Raw genomic sequence first — 12,668 nt, forward strand, 5'->3', positions numbered from 1 at the left:
GAGCTGCTGACACTGTTTATTTCTCCCATCACTTACTGCAGTCTGGAGAAACTATGCTCTTTCAGATATATATTGGGTGTTTCAGTCTAGCCGCAAAATGCTGTCTAAAGCAGTTCCTTTCTGCTTACTGCTCTTCTTCATGTCTGATCCATCATGTGTATCCCACATGACATACTGTATCCTTGTTGCTTAAAGGCAGCTGAAGAATCAACCTGTTTTTTTCTACGCCAGATGCCTAGCATTGAAGACAGACATCATATTACAAAACATCTCATCATATGTGAGGATTTTGACCGAAGCAGGGGTCGTTCTGTTGCAGACTGCTGAGTCTGGGATAAACGCTCAACGACCTTTGAGATAAAACAAAACAGATTTCCACAAGCACAGGGATTCAGTTTGATCACAATAACCTTTGTCACGTTCTTTTAAAGATGATTGGGCTAACCACAGCAAGAAGGATAGCCAGCGTTCTTGTCCAAAAGTATTTAATCTTGTCCTCTTATGAACTGGAATGTGGATGATCGCCACGATTATGCAGACTGGGAAGTCTTAAATCATCAACAGAAGCCTGCTTCTTTTCTGCAGACTCACACTTTCTCCTCTCTCCCATTCGCTCTAGATCTTTCTCCCATTCGAGCCCTGGCCTTATATTCTTTTGTTATTCAGACAGCAGCCATGTTGTCACTAGCCTTAAAGCTGCTCTAATGAATATTTTCATATTAACAATGGATCAAATTACTATGTTGAAGGAACTGGCCTTCTACCTCCAAGAGGTCAAGGCCCAGTTACGTGTTGGTTAATCTTGTATGACAAAGAGATTTTCCAAACAGACGGGTTAAAGCATAATAATACAATTTATTCCGAACAATCAATGTTGCATAAGTAAAAATAAAAGAGTATACAGATATCTGGATCCAGTCTACGTGTCCCTGACAACATACAGTGCATGGGTCAGTTCGTGAAGTCTGAACCCCGAGCTATCCCTGATCCAGCGTTTTATGGTTTACACAATATTAATATTCATGAGTTATGGCACGTGATGTTTCTGCTGCATGTCTTCTTCTTCGTTATCTCCTTCTGGCTCCGTCCTCTCCTTGACCTTGCAAAAGAAAACAGCACCTGCCTCCTCCCTTTTCCTCACAATCACTCTATTCATAACAAATCCAACAGTCAGGTTATTGTAAGCATTCTTGTACATAATAAATCCAACAATGTGTAATGTAAAAGGTGTTGTTCATAATGATGATCCCCATAGAGAATAATCACAGTACTTTGAGGTTCTCCTCAGCTCTGAGGACCTTTTTAGCATATTTCAGCTCATTGCTTTGGTTTTACAATTTGGTTCGTTCCCGTCTTTTCTCCCTACAGTACGTCCGCAACCAGATTTCATGATTTGCACCAGTTATTGTTTTCACAAATGTTTTTTCCAGTATTTAAATGTGAACTTTTTTTTAATAATAATAATAATAATAATAAATTTTATTTAGTGGCGCCTTTCTGGACACCCAAGGACACCTTACAAGGATCAATTAAAACATAGACAGATAAAACAATATAAAAACAACAGGACATGACAGAGACATAATTGTACAAACACATAGGATGGGTGATGATGAGTACTAAAGAGAGTAGGCCAGTTTAAACAGGTGGGTTTTGAGGAGGGATTTGAAAGATGTGATAGTGTCAGACTGCCGGATGTGTGGGGGGAGTGAGTTCCAGAGCCTGGGAGCAGAGCAGCTGAATGCCCTGGCTCCCATGGTGCTGAGGCGTGAGGTGGGGGTGGTCAGAAGTCCGGCTGATGATGAGCGGAGGGAACGGGAGGGGGTGTACTCCTGGAGGAGGTCTGTGAGGTAGGTGGGGGCGAGGTTATGGAGGGCTTTGTAGGTAAGCAGAAGGTTTTTGTAGCCAATCCGGGATTTAACAGGGGGCCAGTGCAGTTGGATGAGGATGGGGGTGATTTAAGCGTCCTTTTCAAGGCGTCTTCTTGAATTTTATGATATTGGCACAAAGCATATTTGTATGAATTTTGTTCATTTATCCATGAAGTCTACTGTGTGTGGCAGATTACTTTTATACTGACTAAAAATAAGAAAATATCCTCAATAATGTAAGTTTTTGGTTTCATATGTACAGACAATAAGGATTTTCAGAGCTTTTGATATCTGAGGAATGGCGAGTTGAAGATAATAATTGCCCAGAAGATCACAGGTCAAAACCTACGAAGGACAGTGTCTGTGATTATGAAGCTAAAGAATTTTTGAGCAATATCAAGTGAAAATATCTATTCTTGATTGCAACAGTGTCATCTTATATATTTTTTAAATGGACAGCACTTTCAGTTCTTGAGATTACTTGAACGTCTTCTCTACATATGCACATCCACTGCTGGTCAGCACGTGTTAAGCACGTGTAAATAGCTCATGGGTTTTGGGGAATCAATCAAATCAGCAAAAGTTACTCCAAAATATATGTGCGATTATAGTATGGATGTAATCCAAGCTCACCACTACCTTACAAAAACACAAACCTACTTTTAAGTCTGAGCTGTTCTCTGTCCACATGCTCAATGTTTAATTGAGATGACATTGGAGCAAACGGCAGAACACGTTTGAGGTGGCAGGAAAAACAGAGCAGGCTGCCAAAGGACTGTATATCCTATATTCTGTTGGTTTAGGTTTGGTGGGAGAACAAATACTGAAGTCAGATTTAAAAATGAATCTCGTGCGCCTCTTTTTTCTCTGGAGTGTACATAAAGAGACGGCGACCACAACATCCCTCTCTTTCTCTCTCTCTGCAGCTGTAGGACTCTCTCCCCCTCAGCCACAGCGCTCCAGCCTCACTAGACATCTCGAATGACTGCTGTCAGCATGGTCATTAAGTCTTTCAGTCTGGGTCTGTTTAAACAAGCTCCTCCGGCGGCCAGTGGCCACACAAAACCAATTCCCAGCCACGGGATGATTTGCTTCTCTCTGCCCAAATTCATGCCTTGGTCCATTTAATGGGTGGTCAAACACACTTATTGTCAGGTAGAACAAACACTCCAAGACATGTTTTTGTTAGCTTCCTTGGCTGCTTGCGATGAAAGGGTACAAAAACTGCAACCACTTGTTTCTGTTATCACCAAAGAAGAATGCAATATGCTGTCAATGTGTGGATTACATTTGTTTTTGTCGATTCACTGAAAAATTCAAAACCTTATATCATTTCTGATTTAAATCTACGAGTCTGCAGCAATTCAAGCCTGAATTCTACTCGGAGGGGCAGCTTGTCACTAAAATGAGAATAGCTGGACTTCAAAGGTCAGCCCACCTTAAAGGACCAGTGTATAACAATTAGGGGGATTGATTGGCAGAAATATAATATTAATAAGTATGTTTTCTTAAGTGTATAATCACCTGATAATAAGAATCATTGTGTTTTTGTTACCTTAGAATGAGCCGTTTATATCTACATATGGAGCGGGTTCCCTCTCCACGGAGTCCACCATGTTGCTCCGCCGTGTTTCAACATTAGTCCAGAATGGACGAACCAAACACTGTTATCTTTTCCTGCATGGGCCTAAGCCGATAACGTTATTGGCTCCTGTCGCCACCGCTCTCTATCTCTCTTGCTTCACCACTCACTTCACATGTACACACACACTTTACGCACTGGCTCTGCATGCTCCAAATGACCTACACTACTCTAACAACAAGTGGCTCTAGATAGGGCCATTCACATTTTTGCATCGGCCACAGTAGCTCTCCAACATGCTTGGCACATGGGAGAGGCTTCAGTTGGTTGCAATCTCCTCACCTCATGTCTAGATACCATAATTTCCTACACACTGGACCTTTAAGTGAGCTTGGGCCGTTGTTGTTGCTAGCTTCGGGGCTAACCCCCTTCACTTTAATCAACAGGGGGCAAGCAAGACACGGGAACTTGGCTTGAGGAGTTGTAGCATTTATTCACCAACAAACAGCCTAAACTATACGCACTGCTACGTTCACAGTTATATGGTTACTGCTAACTTCATACTCTCTCCCTTAACCGCATATTTGCGTCAAACTCACAGAGAGCAGAGGACAGAAGCAGCGTGCTCGTAAATGACACCAAAACACGGCAGAGACGTTTTTATTACATGACTACTTTGGTACAAACGGTACCTGTCAGTGTGGCGGATAGCCTTCCAAGATTTACTCACCAAACAGCAAATGTTTGCCATGTTCACCATCTCAGTTGAGTATTTTAGCTTGCTAACTAATGAGCACAAAACAAAGTACAGCTGAGGCTGATAGGAATGCCATTAGTTTTGCAGGTATTGGACAAAGGTCTAGACAGGGATATGCCTGTCTGTCTGAGTCCAAATGAACCATGTCATCAGGCCAAGGACATCAATGACTTCTAATGACAAAACCTGCTGTGGCTGGGCAGATTCTCTGAATATTTTCTATTCTGTGATTTGCGACATCTGTGTTTTTGTAGCGAGCCAGTCACTCAGTTCCCATCCAACAGGCTGGTGAAAAGAGAGAGAATTTTTTTTTCAAGGTACACTGGAGATCTACATTGCCCATTCATTTGGATCTCTCCATAAACATTGAAAACCGCTTTACCGTCAGTAAGACAGTCTAGTATGATCACACTCTTTCAAAAACAACACTGGATACCGTCTCTCCGGGATGATTACCTTTACAGCCTGAAATGTGGCTTTGAGGACAGAGACAGCTTTCAATGCTGCCTCCCAAACACACACACATACACTTATGTTCTTGACCCCTTTTTGGCCAATGTGTCAGACAAAAACAGGGGCCACATTGAGCACCCCTGAGTGTTTTTGTGTTCACTGCTGCCCTCCAAACCCACATGAACTTGAGGTGAGAGGACAGTCTTAAATGCCACATTTGCCTCAGGTGGATAAGAAAAAGCTAGCTTTGACATGCTGCCTTTTTTCTGAGTGCTGAAAGATCCATCAGAGCTCGCCACCCCGCCAGTAGCACTGTGGATACCACCGGAGTTCCTAAAGCAAGACCCTGCATCAACTCCCCATGGGAAATATGGTGTTGAAATATTGTCTTCTGTCTAGAGTTGCCCTTGTCATAACACTCTTACAGAGCTAAATGATTTCCTTTGGGCACTGCTGGGATTGCTACTGGGTGATTGTCATGTCAAAAAGTAGCAGCAGGCATGTGTTAAAAAATGTACAAAAGGGCTTGTGGTTTCCACTACTCTATTTGTTTCCAAATGTGAGCAGAGTGAAGTATGGCCTCTACACGTGCCTGGAAGGTTGAGCAGACTCAAAGAGTCCTCAGGCGCTCTTTGTGACATTTTTAAGGGGGTAAGAGTTTAGAGTTTTAAGTGCAAAATCCATTATGACTGTTCTTCACCTCATTCCTTCCTAAATGGTTTAAAAACAAAAGCATTCCTGTTAAACATTGGACATGTAAACCACATGCTGACCTTTCCTTTGCTAGAGTTCAGATCTCAAGTGCTGATAGAGTGATGGCTTTGTAGCCCAAATGACAAAGTTGGGCTTTTCCCCTCAACACAGTGTGCTCTACGGTAATGCAGATCTGGCAGTAGACAAGGATCAGCAAGAACATTACATTGTTAACAAAATTACCGACAATGACAAACCTTGCTGATATTTGAAGCCAAGTGTGAGAACATAACAGTAACCAAAGTTAAAGCAGACAGACTGCCTGGCATGCGTAACATTTAGGGCACAGGATAGGCACATAATGAGCCTGACATTGTTCTCAACGCCATGCTGAATTCTTGGAGTGCATGTGGTCAGCAGTGCCAATCTGTGAGAAAAGACAGCTCTGCCGTGTAATTTGTCTCAAGCAACAAAGCATGACGGAGCCCTGAGCAGAGGTTAAATGAGTTGGCCCACACCAAAGGATTTTTCAACACTTAAAAGATTTTGAAAATGTGAGAGACCACGACATTGTTATGATATATATATATATAATATCATATTATGATAACAGTTTTGTTCCTAGAGTGTGTGGTGAGCAACAATTTGGCCAAATAGCACACCACACAATAACAGAGTCCATTCATGAACAAGAGTCCTGACTCAAAAAAATGTAAATCTCGCAAAATCTCTCACCATCAATGTGAACAAAAATTGTGGAAGACAGGCAAGAAGAATTAACAATGTTAATTTTTGTACAACGTTGTACTGAAAATTCACAAAAAATAAAGAAAAATAATGGATGACGTCATAAACTCTTGCGTTGTTGCCACAAATCAACAAGTTGGTCCTCCATTTCTGAGGTCCATCTTAATACTACTTTATGCTTCGGGTTTTGCATTAGCTCATGCATTAGCCGCGGCGGTGGTTGTCCTTCCGCTTCAGTCAGCTTGGTTCCAATTGGCTATCATTCTTTCCCATGTGATTGCGTCATTGGCTGTCCTCGGGATTCCCAACACACAACAGGATATCCGATCGCAAATATTGAACATGTTTAATATTTGTGATTTGAAATTGGTGCGGCCAAGATGGACTTCCGAGCCAATCGGGGGACGTAAAAGACACTCTTAACATACTGTACCTCACACCACAGGAATATCTGGAGAGGTAATCTTTAGAACCATTGCTTCATCCACCTTTTCTGACAATTGTCAGGAGGGAGGAATGGGGCCCAAAATGGGCTTGATTCTGCTGTAGTGTGTGCCTCGTTTAGAAGTGATCACAAGACAGGTTGATGTTGTGACAGCTAGGTGATAACGAAGCCCACAAGACAGTTTCCACAACGCATAATCTTGCTCATTTCAGCATAGCAAGGCTTTCTTCATAGTCAGTCACTGGCAAGAAGTCCTATGTCATATTGTCAACAGATCAGGCTTAGCGAATTTAGCTTCCCCCATACTAAGCAGGCTGCTGAATGAGAATTGTTTTGGGACTCAACAGACCTGAACACGAACTTCTTGAACTGAGTGACATAGCCCAGCTCTGCTTGCCAACAGCAGCCAATGCAGTAGCACGCCCCTGTTCGGCTGTCGTTCGGCTCTCGAGGCCCCTCAAGTGTTGAGGCTCAAAAGTTAATGAGTTGAATCTCTGCCCCCTGGCACAAAGCTTAGCACGTCCTGCAGACTGAGAGGAGTCTCAGGTTGGCCGGCCGTAGCTTTCAAGAACAACCTTGTCTGCATGCAGAACAACACAAGCTATGTATCCTGACGAACATCTGCTCTGTGGGGAAGATTGATGACTTGAAAATGAGAAAATAGGAGGACACAAACCCCTTTCACTGTTAAATTGTAGGATGATGATGATGGGTCCTATGCCGAGTTCTTCTTGCTTGACTAAACAGGAGTAGTTAACCTAATGTCTTCCTGATAAATTGCAGCATTACTAATCAGGATGGATGACTGCAGAAGCACTGCCACTGATACTTGCAAGCTCCATTTTTGAGTTGCTTGTTTACGTGCTTGTGGTCAGAACTGCAAGGGAACATTTCCATCTGTAAATAATCACACATTGTATTATATTTGTTGGGTGAAGGTTGAATCATACTACAGACTGATCCTTTACATCAGTGGTTCCCAACGTATTAATCTACCCCTTAACCGCCTACCATTATGTTCCAAATGTAATCTGTGGAATTGATTTCAAACTGGGTGTTGTTTAACATCAACATTGATTGATTACATAATAATGGATATTGGTAATATTTTTGTTTTGGTCAAGTTTGCAATCTACCACTAGGAGTGAGAATGTTTCATCCATAGCAATTATCTTTAGCTCTCATCTATTTCAGCAATTTATCCATTACTTTCACTATTTCAACCATTTCTACTTGAATTTTAGCTGTTGCAACCATTCATTCACTACTTTTTGCTAACTATTTTTCCCATTCATCCACTTCTTCTAGCCTTCTCCATTCATCCACTTACATTTCAACCATTTAACTAACTATTTAGATCATTTATCCACTACTTTTAGCGAACTACTTTGACCATTTAGCCAATACGTTAAATATTTTCACCATTTTCTTTTAAATAATTAAACTGTTTATCTATGCCTTTTAGCCACTTCAACCATTTATCCATTACCAAATTACTTAAACTGTTTATTCATTACTTAGCTTTCTCTATTTCCTATTTTAGCTAACTGTTTAGTAGAGGTGTGAATCTTCACTGGCCTCACGAGTCGATTAGATTATGATTCACCTGTCAATGATTCAAATGCACAACGATTCTCGATGCATCTCAATGTATCGCATCATTAATTTTCTATATTATTGCACATTGTTACTTTTTCATAAATTAATACAAGCAGTCAGATTATTTAGAAAGTGTTTTCAAAACTTAGACTACAACAGTCTATAATGTAACAAGCTGCATCTTTTCAATACCTGTATCTATGTGACCCACCTCAGTTCATACACATTACAAAACAAAACATAAATCCTTCTGCAGTGCATTACTAGTGTGCTGTAATCTAGAAAAATAAGGTTTACACATAGCAGCTCCAAAACAGGGAACTGCATCTCCCAACAGAACACCATGGCTGATTTTCAGCCTGCATGCACGTTTTTTTAAGCCCAACATTGTTGAAACAGAGCAGCTAATAATGGTAGCGAGAGTAACAAGTAAGAAGGAAAGGAGAGGAGAGAAACTAGCGCAACAGTAAATGACAGCAAACGCAGTAAAGACTAACTCTGAGATCAAATGAATCCAAACATCCGATACAGAATCGTCCACGTCCGCATCGTGATGCAGCTTAGAATCAAGAAATTTCCACACCTCTACGGTCAAAAATGTGCACATTTTGAAAGTGGACGCGTCTCCTTGCTATACTGTGTGGAGACAGGACACATGCTGTTTGACCCCCGATGGTGGTTTATCAGTGCGGATTCTTAGACTTCACTTTCAGTGTTATTTCGACCCACACGGCCTGCCTCACATATCCCCAGAAATAATATACTGCCTTCATTAAATGCTCAGTCTTATCTATTTCTTTTTTTCATAATGGACAAAATGAAAATGTGTTTTGTATTTCCCTCACACACTTTGTGCAAGTATAAAAACAAAACCCTGTTTCAGCGTGGGCACTATCGTGTTTATGTAACCCATTGTGCTTTAGAAGGAACTAAGTTTTGAGTGCAATAACCATAAACCCGACAACACAAGTGAATTCAGTTAACAGCAGCTTTAGTTTGCCTATAAATAGCAAAACAAATGTAAACATTCACATGGTAATGAAAAATAAAAAACTGGGCCCTTTAAACAAAGAAAATTGTCCTTTAAAGAAGCTTGGTTTGGGGATCACCCTAAGTCACTATGCGTATTTGTCCTTATGTGGGATTTCTCCACAGTTTACTTTCCAGTAACTTCTAAATCAGTGTCTGATGACCATGTGGAAAATTGGTCAAAGTTAACTTTGTTTGTTTGAGTTTGAGGACAGAGTTGCTCTGTCAGAGTCTGATGAGTCAGAGTGCACTCTCAGAGTATATTGCATGTTTGGGCTGATATCAATCCAGGTGACTGGCATGATCCTACCTCAAAGCAGATAGTTCATTCGGCTGATTCAGCGGCAATGTAGATCTGGGTTCCTGGAACTCACACTGGGAGGCTCGCCATCTACTGGAATCATTGGATCTTCTTCACTGGATCTCCTCCCTCAATATTAGACCTGACCTGCATTTACAAACAGGCTTATAGTCTCTGTTCTACTTCCCTTCATATTTCATCTTATGAATATCTCTTATGTTGTGCAACATCATACTACATCACAACAATATCAAAGTAAGGGCTTACTGAATGCAAATACTGTACTGAAAATGATTTGTTCCCCTCTAGTTCAAATTTTTTTAATTTTCAAATGATATTAGAATTATTTTGTTTTGGCAAAGTACTATACCAGCATATATCAAACAAAAGTTCAGACATTAAAATAGAACTGTTTCAGCTTAGCCAACATTTGAGTAAGCAATAAAACACATTATCTTACACATTAAACCTACAAACCTTACTCTCTCAGTGAAAGCAAAGCATTTTTTTATTTTTTTGTACACTTGTTTTTTTGAGTGCCCTCTGGGTATTGTCATGGGTGGGGGGTGGGCGGGATATCTATCAGTCAAAACATGTTTGTGCAGTGGATTGTCAGAGTTGTATTAACAAAATTCATTAACAAGCATTTCTTACAAACAGTCCCTTTAAGTTTCTTTTGTAGAAAGTTGACTACATCAATCCAGAACATTCATATACAGTGAAAATATAGATGGGAAATACTCTCTTTTTCAAGTCCACAGAAATCACACTTAAAATCACCGTTTAATTTTAGTAAGGGATGGGAATGGGCGAAACAAAAGATTTGATTAAGTTATCACAACTGTAGTGTCTAATAACATAAATAAAACCATTAATATTTCTGTTATATTTCTATTTTAACCTGTTTTGTTCAGCTGGGTTACATTTACCTCAGATTTACTGTGGCAATGTAGTGTGTTCACATGCTGTGTTCCTGTTGATGCCATATTCTGAATCCCTGTAAGTCATTGTGGTGTCGATTTTGAGAGTGGAATTATTGCGAGAATGTGCCGTGATGTGCATGAGCAGACTGTACTGTTTGTCTTGGTGGTGGTCTGAGGCTGCTTAATAGTGGCGCTTTGGTTCTTCTGGAAGAACACTGAGCTCCTGGATTGATGAAATACCCTCGAGATCCAGCATCTGAGGGCTTTGAATTCATTACACATGTCCTCAGTCTCCCCACTTTAACCCTGTGATCAAGTGCCGGTTGTGCCGCCCCTTGATCACCCATGGAGAGAAATACCACACAGAAGCCCTCTCCTGTCTCCTGAGGGAGTTTGTTGTTGAGTGTGACAGCTACTAGAGACTCTTGAAAATAGATAAATAATGTTGGTAAGCCGCATAGTTTAACTGAAGGGACCTCTGAGGGGTCTTATAGAGAGGCTTCACGGCTGTTTGAATGAGACATCTGCTTCCCAATCTCGCATGCGGTCTTTAGGGAGTTCATTACTTTTAGGCTTTACTGAGCCATTAGCTTGGGGAGGGATAAATAGCAGTTGACGTGTCATTAGAAATAAGCCCGCTGCGATGAAGTTAACTGAAGTGGGAAGGTTATGTGGTCATGTCAAGGTCTCAGAAAGTTTAGTAGTGTAACCAGACAGCAGGGCCTGATTTACGAGGCCACTGGTTCCCAACCAGGGGGTCCCAACGCCAATTAGGAGTCGCCAAAGCTTCACAGGTCGTTGTGAGGCCACATTTGTAATATAGAAAAGCATCAAGGAGAAGAAAACACTGAATTTGTCAAAAAAAAAAGTCTATTAAGTATGTATGATTCTTAAAAATATATAATACAGACAGTGAATTGTAATAAAAGTTTCCAAAAATAACAGGAAAACTCATCTCTGATGCAATATTCAAATAATGCTGCTCAAATTTCATCCAAATCGCACATTTTACACAAACTTACAGCAGTTATTGCATTCACTATTTGGGTTAATTGTACAGTTTATCAGTTGTTCTGTACTGTTATTGGTATGCATTGACTATACATAAAATGGGTCACATAGTCAGGGGTCGTCAGTTTACTCCATGATAGAAAAGGGGTCCCTTAAGGAAAAAGGTTGGGAACCACCGTACTAGGCCAAAAAACTAGCAATGTTAAACTAACCTGATGAGGACTAACAGAGCAACTTCCAGTCAAATATAGCACATTAAACTGCCTGGAGCATCAGTGAACATCTTCTTGACCTCTTACACAACTGGTGTACACTATGAGTAGGACAAAGGCAGAAAGAAAGAAGAAAATATCTGACTTCTGACCTGCCAAAGCCCTTGGTTGAGAGAAATATATTGGCTAAGACGAAGAGCAGACGAGGAAGTGCTAGAATATCTGTTGCCTCGTTAAAGGCAAGAATCAATGTCTGTCAACAAAACCCATCGACCACACTACCACAAACCTGCTGTTCCTCTATCACAGGCGGTAATAAACACTTCATATTTCACCAACAGGCATGCAATCTGAAGTGACATGTTATTTTCTCCTCGCTCTTTTTTCCTGGATTGCGATCAATGTTTTTTTTTCTGATTTCTAGGAAATCACATGAACTAAACGAAGAGGAACGTGACATGACGTGCTCGTTAGTTAAAGCAATAACTTTCCATCCATCCATCCTTTTTTAGCACCATACATTGTACATGGATGACTAACTGGAAAACAACCAACTTTTATTGGACTATAAATGTGGCCGCTAACAATAGTAAATAATTACAATGATTCAATGTAGGCAACGGTCTGGCAGCACATACTCTCCTCCGCAGCCCCCCGTTGGTCTCTGCAGTCTGCACTTAGCGCCGCTTCTTCCTTGTGTCTCTCACTCTGCGGGAGACTTCAATGTACAGAGTATAGCATGAGCAGGTCAAAGGTTAGGAAGTCAGTGGTGCGAGGCCTTCGCCACAAAGATACTTGTACTTAATCATAAGCCTGTGTGTGAGTGGCAGTTAGCAATGGGAAGGCACACAAAGAGCATGCGAGTGTGAGGTGAGATCACTGTACGCTTGTGTCTCCTTCGTCTGCCAGACACCACTGTGCGGCGGGGTGTCGACATCAGAGAGAAGTTCAACAAATCCTCGGTTAAATTTACAGACATGCTACTGACGCCTGACTACTTTTGTACTTTCTACAAAAACTCTTGTGGCTAATTTGTTGTGACACA

At 41.0% G+C, this 12,668-nt stretch overlaps 1 protein-coding gene across 1 annotated transcript in view; it reads left to right on the plus strand.

Moving 5' to 3' along the window:
* The window catches only part of LOC141751983 (KATNB1-like protein 1), a 45,252-nt gene that overhangs the window by 9,192 nt on the left and 23,392 nt on the right, over positions 1-12,668 (plus strand). The window lies entirely within an intron of this gene.

This window comes from Sebastes fasciatus, chromosome 15 (genome assembly GCF_043250625.1).
Source record: "Sebastes fasciatus isolate fSebFas1 chromosome 15, fSebFas1.pri, whole genome shotgun sequence".
Lineage (NCBI taxonomy): Eukaryota > Metazoa > Chordata > Actinopteri > Perciformes > Sebastidae > Sebastes > Sebastes fasciatus.